The 7872-nt window shown below is 60.8% G+C and overlaps 1 non-coding gene across 1 annotated transcript; it reads right to left on the reverse strand.

Moving 5' to 3' along the window:
* Positions 1-2834: 2834 nt before the first annotated feature.
* Positions 2835-2960, reverse strand: LOC112448934 (U6atac minor spliceosomal RNA). Its single transcript, XR_003037392.1, has one exon. It is a non-coding gene; the product is annotated as a U6atac minor spliceosomal RNA (small nuclear RNA).
* Positions 2961-7872: the final 4912 nt, after the last annotated feature.

Consider the following 7872-nt stretch of genomic DNA (forward strand, 5'->3'; position numbering starts at 1 on the left):
GACAGATCCCCCTAATGACATGTCCACTCCATCCCGCATAGCCCAGGACCGCAGAGGACTAGCCAATGCCCTGCCGGCTCGCGGCGCGTAGGTGTGGGGCTGCAGGCAGGCAGTAGGGTTCCTCGTTGCAGAGACGCCCAGGCCTCTGCGATGTCTCGTGGTCTATGGCAGACGCTGGCGAGGGCAGGGGCGGGGAGCCCTGGTCTGGTCCCCCCACCACCAGCCTCAGGACGGGTGGGCTCAGGAGCCGGCTCCTCACAGGGAGATGGTGTCATCCATCCGCCTTGCCCACCTAGGCTCTGATCAGGGGCCTCTTCCTGCCAGCGGGACCGTGGGAGTTGGGGGCGCCGACTGCGGGGCAGCGCGGTCAGGGAGCTGCTGCCGTCCACGGGGGCCCCTCTCTGCAGTGGGTCCACCTGGCGTCCCGAGGCCTCTGCGGTGGAGGTGTGTCCCCTGCCTGGGTCCAGGTGGCGAGGCCAGTCCTTGGCCTCCAGGGAGCCCTGCAGGTGGGGAAGCAGGAGGCACCATGGACAGTCACAGGTGTCTGGGGACAACCTGGCCGCTGCTCCCCCAGCCTCCCCTTCAGAAGCAGAAACGCCTATGGCTTGGCTGTCATAGGAATGAACCGCTCCAGCGCAGGGAGCCCCGAGCCTGCAGCGCCTGAGCGTCTGGGCGGGAGATGCTGAGGCCCCATGGCAGGGGCGGCCTTGGTTTTCCCTGGACCAAGGTTGAGGTTCTTTGGGTTTTGTTGGTTCTGGTGTCAGACTTGCCCCAGGGCAGGGGCGTGTGTGCAGAGTGCCGTGTCCTTCAATATAGTTTATTTTTTCTACATTTGAATTCTCTGTTGTAGATTTATGTAAAAATGCATTCTCTTTTTGAAAATAAAGAATTTCCTGTCTTGTAATTTTGTTCCCAAAGAAGCACTTAACCTTCCTTAACATGCAGCTGTTACTGGGGTGGGAGGCGGCAGGGGTGGCACGGAGGCAAACGACCACTCAACCAGCGCACACTCGGCGGGGGTTTCCTCAAGTCAGGGAGGAAACTGTAAGAGGCAACGACGGGTTCAGAGGAGATTTCTACACAGGCAACAGGAAGTGGGTTTGCAGAGGGATTCAAAACTGGTAAAAATCCATAGGACGCTAATGATGGACATCCCACGGGGCACAGTTTGACGTTTCTGAGGATGAGGGTCTGTGGACGGCTTGCGATGATGGTTGTGAAACGGCCCTAAGACCACAGTGGGGACCTCTGCACGGCACTCTGGACTGGACACCTGGCCATCTTACTTTGGCCTATTTCAAGGTCACATGTGTTTTCCTGACATTATACCTGTTCATCAAAAGATTGGGGTGCAGGGGAGCGGGGAAGGTGGAGGTGAGGCCTTCGGGAGATGGTGGGAGGGCCAGAGAGCCGGGCTGGTCGGGGGGAGCAGACTGACCCCCCGAGACTGCGGGGACGGCCCCGCCAGGCCTCAGGCCTCACTCACCTCTGTCCACGCTCTCCTTCTAAGTGGCCTTACCAGCCTCGTGGCTTTAAACATGGCCTGTGTGCTGACGAGTTACAGCGTTAGATCCACAGGCCAGACCCTCTTCCTGGAGTCCAGGCTGAGTCGCAGCCCCCCAGCTCCCCAAACCTGCTCCTCCTGCGCCCGACCGTCACTGTTAGCAAGTCTCACAGACCTCATATGTGTCCCAAGTGACCACTTCTCGTCACCTGGACCAGCCCCCGGCCTTCTCCCACCCTGCCCTCCGAGCTGCCAGGCCCTGTCCCTCAGCTGTGGGAAACCCTCTGCTGCTCCCTGGTACCCTGGCCAATAGCCCTTGCCCTCTGACCCCACTCTGCAGCCACACTGGCTGGGCAGGCCAAAGCCTCTGCACTTGGCTCTCCTGGTCTGGACCATCCTCCCAGAAGTCCCCGTGGCTCCTCACTGCCTCCCTTAAGTCCTGATCCCGGGTGTCTTGGGCCCCACCTTCCCAATCACTGCCGCCTGCTCTGCTTGCCCCACTTAAGTGTCCACTAAGACTCTGGAATGGTCTAGGATGTGAGCTCCTGGGGCTGGGGTCCTCTCCTGCCTGGACCGTTCCCCAAAGAGTGGGGCTGCTCAGTTACTATTTGTTCCTTGAATGTCTGTGATGCTGAAGTGAAAGTGGTGTCCGGCTCTTTGCGACCGCGGACTATACAGTCCAAGGAATTCTCCAGGCCAGAATACTGGACTGGGTAGCCGTTCCCTTCTCCGGGGGATCTTCCAATCCAGGAATCGAACCTAGGTCTCCCGCATTGCGGGCGGATTCTTTACCAGTGGAGCCACAGAGAGAGAAGCCACCAGAGTCGCCGACTACAGCCACCTGCAGGACCCGCTCTGACCACCCGGGCCTCCTGCCTAGCCTCCCCGCCCCTGCGCCTGCGCCCATGCTCAGACATACTGACGGGAAATAGAAGCCACCTGGCTGTCCTGATGCCCGGTGTCCGTCCCTGGCCGTGCCCCTGACTCTGTGGCTGGGTGGGGATGAGGAGGTGAGACACACCTGCTCCAGGTACACGAGAGCCGTGGGCCGCTTTGTATTATGAAAAAAAGCCAAGCAGCTCCAAGAGTAGAGGGAGTGCAGTCGCATAGGTGCCTGTCCCCCCGGCACACACGTGTACCACAGCCTCGTGTCACACGCCCTGCCTGCGCTGTCGCGGTGCAGTCGCGTGCCGCATACGCCGTGTATCCATGTGCCGCACACGCCGCGTACCAACGTACACCACAGCCGTGTGCCCACATGCCGCACACGCCGTGTACCCACGCGCATCACAGGCCCTTGTGTGCACAGCCACGAGCCGTGCAAACTGAAAAAAAACAGTGGTTAGATGCCACGAAGTAGGTGGCAATGCCTTAACCGTATGCGTGTTGTCAGGCCCGAGAGCCTCTTCCATCCTTGTCAAGGGGAGTGCTAACCTTCTCTCCTTTCATACAACACAGCTTAACTTCTGCGCGCTCCATATTTATAGCCCTGTAGCATAGCCACCTTTTGCTTATGGTGACTGACTTCGCGCCGCTGGAGGCGGCTGCATCCAACATGGAGGCACAATGAAGCCCATCCTAAACTTCTACTTATTGTAGCGTGAAGAAAAAAGACTGCTTCCGTAAAAGGGAGAAAAATTAAAAAAAAAAAAAAAAACTTCGAGCTCTAATATATTCATAAAAGCAGCCAATCAGAGGCTGAGAGGAATACCCGGAAGCCCAGCGTCCCGCAAAGACAAGAGATTCCCCCGGAAACAAAACAGGGCTGGCGCGCACTTCCTACCGCGACACGCCTCGCGGCCCTTCAGGAGACGGCGCGAAACCGTCTGCGGAAACGGAAGTGGTTTGTAGCGAATCAGAGGGCGAGGAAGGAAGGGCCGCCGCACGAACTTCCGGACGTGGCCCCGCGCTTGGAACTGTGGGTGTGGGCGTGTCGGGGCGCGCTGTGCGCATGCTCCCGGGGTACGGCCGTCGGCTTCCGCGCATGCTCGGGGTCGAAAGGCGGACGGTCTGTTGCCGGCTGCTCGCTGTGGTCTACACGGTGCCGGCTTCTGCGATTCCTGTCCCCCGCCCCGCCCTTAGCCTGTAGCTTTAAGATACAGTTCTGCAGCTTCGGGTGCTGGCCGTCCCTGGAGTGCAGACGGCGAGCTATGCGGCTCCCGGCCCGAGGCTGCAGGCGCGGGGCCGCGTGTGCGCGGGAAGCGAGCCTCCGGTAAATCGCGTGTTTGTGCGTGTGCACGTGTGTGCAGACACGCCCGCGTGTCCACAGTTTCCGCGCGCGCCTCGGCGCCCACACGCGCCCAGTGTCACGTCGTATGTGTGCGCGGAGACAGCACCCGAGGTGTGGCCGGTGGGTCCAGCCTGGGGACGCCGAGCGGTCTGGGGTGGAATCGGCCTGCAGGACGTCAGCCGCGTCCCGCCAGCCAGCCGCCCCTTGAGAAGTTTCAGGTTGGCCGGTTTCCTTAGACCTCCTCCGTCCCTGGAATTCTCCAGCAAGAATACTGAAATGGATTGCCATGCCCTCCTCCAGGGGATCCTCCGACCCAAGGATTCACCCCCGTCTCTTAAATCTTTGGCAGGCAGGTTCTTTACCATTAGCGCCACCCGGGAAGATCCCGGTTAGTTCCAGGTGGAAAGCTCACCGGGTCCTCAGGGGTCAGCTGTACCCAGTTTGCAAATTATCCTGGGAGGAAATAGCCTAGACCGTGACCGGGAGACAGGCGGGCAGCCACTGGGGACTGGGTCAGCTGGGAGCGGGTGTGCTGCCCCGTGTCTGCACTCCCCAGGTGTAGCTTGAGGCCTGGCTGTCACCCTGGAGCCGGTCAGGACCGTGGGCAGCTGCAAGAGGCATCAGCCCTGTCTGGGTCACTGCTTTGTCCACCTGCCCGCGCAGTCCCAGCGGCCGGGCCCCCTTAGTTCCAGACCTCGGGGGCTGTGACTCGTACCCACCGTCAGACCACTGCCAGCCATGCTCAGCAGTGTTCCGCGGCTCTTATGGGCAGCCTGCCGCGCCTTAGCATTTTGCTTCCAGACCCAGCACGTTGCTGTCACTTACTACCTGAAGGGCCCTGGGCCACTTCTCCAAACCTTGGCTGTGTTAGAACGCCTTCTATTCCTCTGTATTCCGGGCTTGTCTGGGTCCCGCCCCTGCCCAACCTGGATGCCCCCTGCCTGGGGGGGCATTTCAGGGCAGGGCGAGTGCCTGCTGGAGAGGAGCCGCTGTCTTCACTCAGCACCCGCTGTGTGTTGAGGCCCTGGTGGCCCCACACCACTGACCTCCTGCGAGGATGGTGCCATCAGCACCCGCACGTCTAGCTGACAACATGGGCCGAGGTGTGTAATGTGGACATCAGCCCTCCAGTGGGCAGCAGAGGGCTTCGAGCCAGGCTGCAGGGTGAGAGGTTGGGGGAGTCTACGGTCTTGCTCCACAGCCAGGGCTTCTGCACACGACCCCCCAGCCTTGGGCCTCCCGGGACCCTCGGGTCTGGGCACATGGGAGGCTCCATTCAAAGTGGTCCAGAGCCCTGGTGACGTCACCTCCCCATTGCCAGGTTCCCGGTCCCCATGGGCAGCTGACTGCATGCAGATTCCTGGGCAGAGTCTGACTCTGGGGGTCCAGGGTCAGGCCTAGGAATCTGCATTCACAAAGCCTTTCGGGCACCCACTCACCCCCGTCTTGACAGCCTACGTTTGCCCTGGGTGGAGAGTGGATCACTCCACCTCATGCAAAGGACTTTGAGGTGATGACACTGACCAGGGAAAACTTCAGAATAAGGTGGAGGCTGCCTGTGAGGGAAGGCAGCCAGAGGGTCTTCACAGGGTCTAGAGGACCAACCGGGGAGGACCCTGGAGGCAGCAGCTTCCTCCTGGGACTGGTGCAGACCGGGGTTCCCGGATTACATTTACCGAGGCTGTTTCTCCTGGGGCCTGCTGGTGCCTCCAGGACACCCATCCCTCACCGGACCTGAGTTCTCTGGGAGTGAACTCACTAGACCATCCCCAGCAGTCATCCCTAAAGGCCCCCGCATGGAATCAGGGGCTAAGCCCAGAAAAGTCCCAGAAGTAACAGAGGGTGAGATCACCCAGTCCTGCCTGTTTCTCAGAAGCTGCGGGAGAGGCGTGGCTTGCGGAGTGAGCTTCACCCCCTCCACCTGTAGTTGCCTGGGTTGTTGGGAGGAGGGTACCCAGACCCGGAGGGTGAGAAGTGTGGGGTCCCCTCCAGCCCTGGTGAAGCCTGGGGCCCCTATGAGTCTTTTCTCTGCAAATGTCCTGGTGGAATTGCTAGATTAAATACCGGACTCCGGTTGGATTGGAATGTCAGATAAAAGGTGAGGGCTTAAAAGTGTAAGGATGCCTCAAACATTTTTTAGGACATGGCGTATTCATTGTTTCTGTGATACTGCCCTGGGTTTTACTTGCTACATTTGGCAACTGCAGGAACAGGGGAGGGGGGCTCTTGTCATCTGCCCAGGAATGAAGCACCTTCCAACGTGTCTGAGTGACTCTAGTTCTTGGGATGCCCTGTGGGAACAAGGAAGGAGCTTGTTTGGGCACTTCTGTGTTGAACAAGGGCTTCCCAGGAGGCGCTAGAGGTAAAGAACGTGCCTACCAGTGTGGAAGACACAAGAGATGGAGGTTTGATCCCTGAGTCAGGAAAATCCCCTGGAGAAGGGAATGGCAACCTACTCCAGTATTTTTACCTGGAGAATCCCATGGACAGAGGAGCCCGGCAGGCTACAGTCTACAGCGTTGCAGAGTCAGACATGACTGAAGCAACTTAGCACGCACACACAGCACATGTGTGTTGAACAAAGTTGTAGACGCTTCCCCACCCTCTTGAAAGGAAAGCCTGAGGGGGGGCCATGGAGTTTGTGAACACGAGGGCTTGTCGGGGGCAGGGGTGGGCATTGAGTCATCTACGGCGGTTCTGCAGGTCTGCACAGGACGCGGAAGAGAAGGTCCAGGGGAGGGGAGAAAGTGGGGGAGAAGGGCCAAGGACAGAGGAGAGGAGGCCGGGGCCTCAGCAGCCCTTGGTCCCAGTCGGACCAGCTGGCGTCCACGCTGGGCACACCCCGGTCCCCGAGTCCACTTACGGTCCCCGGAAGCACTCCACCACAGGGACTGAGGACCGCCTCGGGCTGGGTGGGAGCCTCAGCCCTGCTGCTGCCCTGACTGCAGTGCCTTCCCTGCGGGCCAGGCGGCTCTGGACAGCCTCAGTTTTCCCGCTCTCTGGTGAGGCCTGCACTTGGGCTGGGGAACGTCAGAGTCAGGAGCCAGGTGGCTGGAAGAAGCCTGAGGCCAGCTTGGGCCCCCGAAGCAGCTGTCTCCCTTTCCCGGGAAGCCCTCGGTGTGGCGGCTCCGCCTGTCTCACAGCTCGGGGTTCTAGGCCCCTGCAGGTGGGGCAGGGCCATAGGTGGGGGCATTCTTCCCTCCCCTAGCCCCATCCCGCAGAGGCCGGGCCTTGGTGGGACGAGAACTCGGGCTGGACTCAGGACTGGTCTTGGAGACATCAGCGGGCTGCCTGGGGCTGGGCTGACGGCCGTGGGCTGGCCTAGCCTCTGACCCCGTTCCCTCCAGCTCCCAGATCTCCATCTGTCTGCTGACCAGCTGGCCCCCGCGGCCCTTCCAGTTTCCTGGGAGGTCCTCGGTTGGGCAGTGGAGAGCGGTGACATTCTCAGCAACAGCGACAGGTGCCAAGGACCCATTGCTTTTTTGGGACAGAAGGCCTTGGTGACCCGGGAACCTCCTGGGGCCATCACGAGTGTTTCAGAGGCAGTGCTGGGGTTCTGAGGGTCGGCTTCAAGGCCTTTGCTCACGGCCACCCCTCAGAGCAGGGGCCTTTGGGACCCAGCAGGCCCCAGCTGGTGGAGGGCCCTGTTGGCTGGCTCCCATCCTGCTGGCCTTGGAGTGGCCGGCGGGTTGTCCCTGGGTGGGGGCTCCGGCCCCTTGCCTGCGCTTTGCTGTCTGCAGGGAGCACCCGGAGGAGGGGGCGCGGGCTGTCTCCTCCTCTCTGCCGCGGAGGGCCTGCGTCCCACCTCCTGTAAACCTGAGAAGCGGAGCCTTCTTGCTTGTCCAGTCTGGGTCTCTGGGGCCCTGTACGTAGGTCACCTAACGGCCAAGCCTCAGTTTCCTCCCCGACGGGACTGGAGTTCAGAGTTTGGCTCCCAGGGAGGGCTCAGTAGTGGGTGACTGTTACTGTCCCCTTTGCCAGATAGACAAACAGAGGTTCAAGGCGTTTCGAGAGTGCCTGCAGGAGGCACCCCGGGTGCTCTGGGCAGCAGGGTCTGGAGCCCAGGCTCCTGGGCCCCAGAGATGCCAGGAGGTACCAGAGGATGCTGGGGGCTGGTGGCCGTGCCGGTGGGGGAGGC

The sequence above is a fragment of the Bos taurus genome, chromosome 11 (genome assembly GCF_002263795.3).
Source record: "Bos taurus isolate L1 Dominette 01449 registration number 42190680 breed Hereford chromosome 11, ARS-UCD2.0, whole genome shotgun sequence".
NCBI lineage: Eukaryota > Metazoa > Chordata > Mammalia > Artiodactyla > Bovidae > Bos > Bos taurus.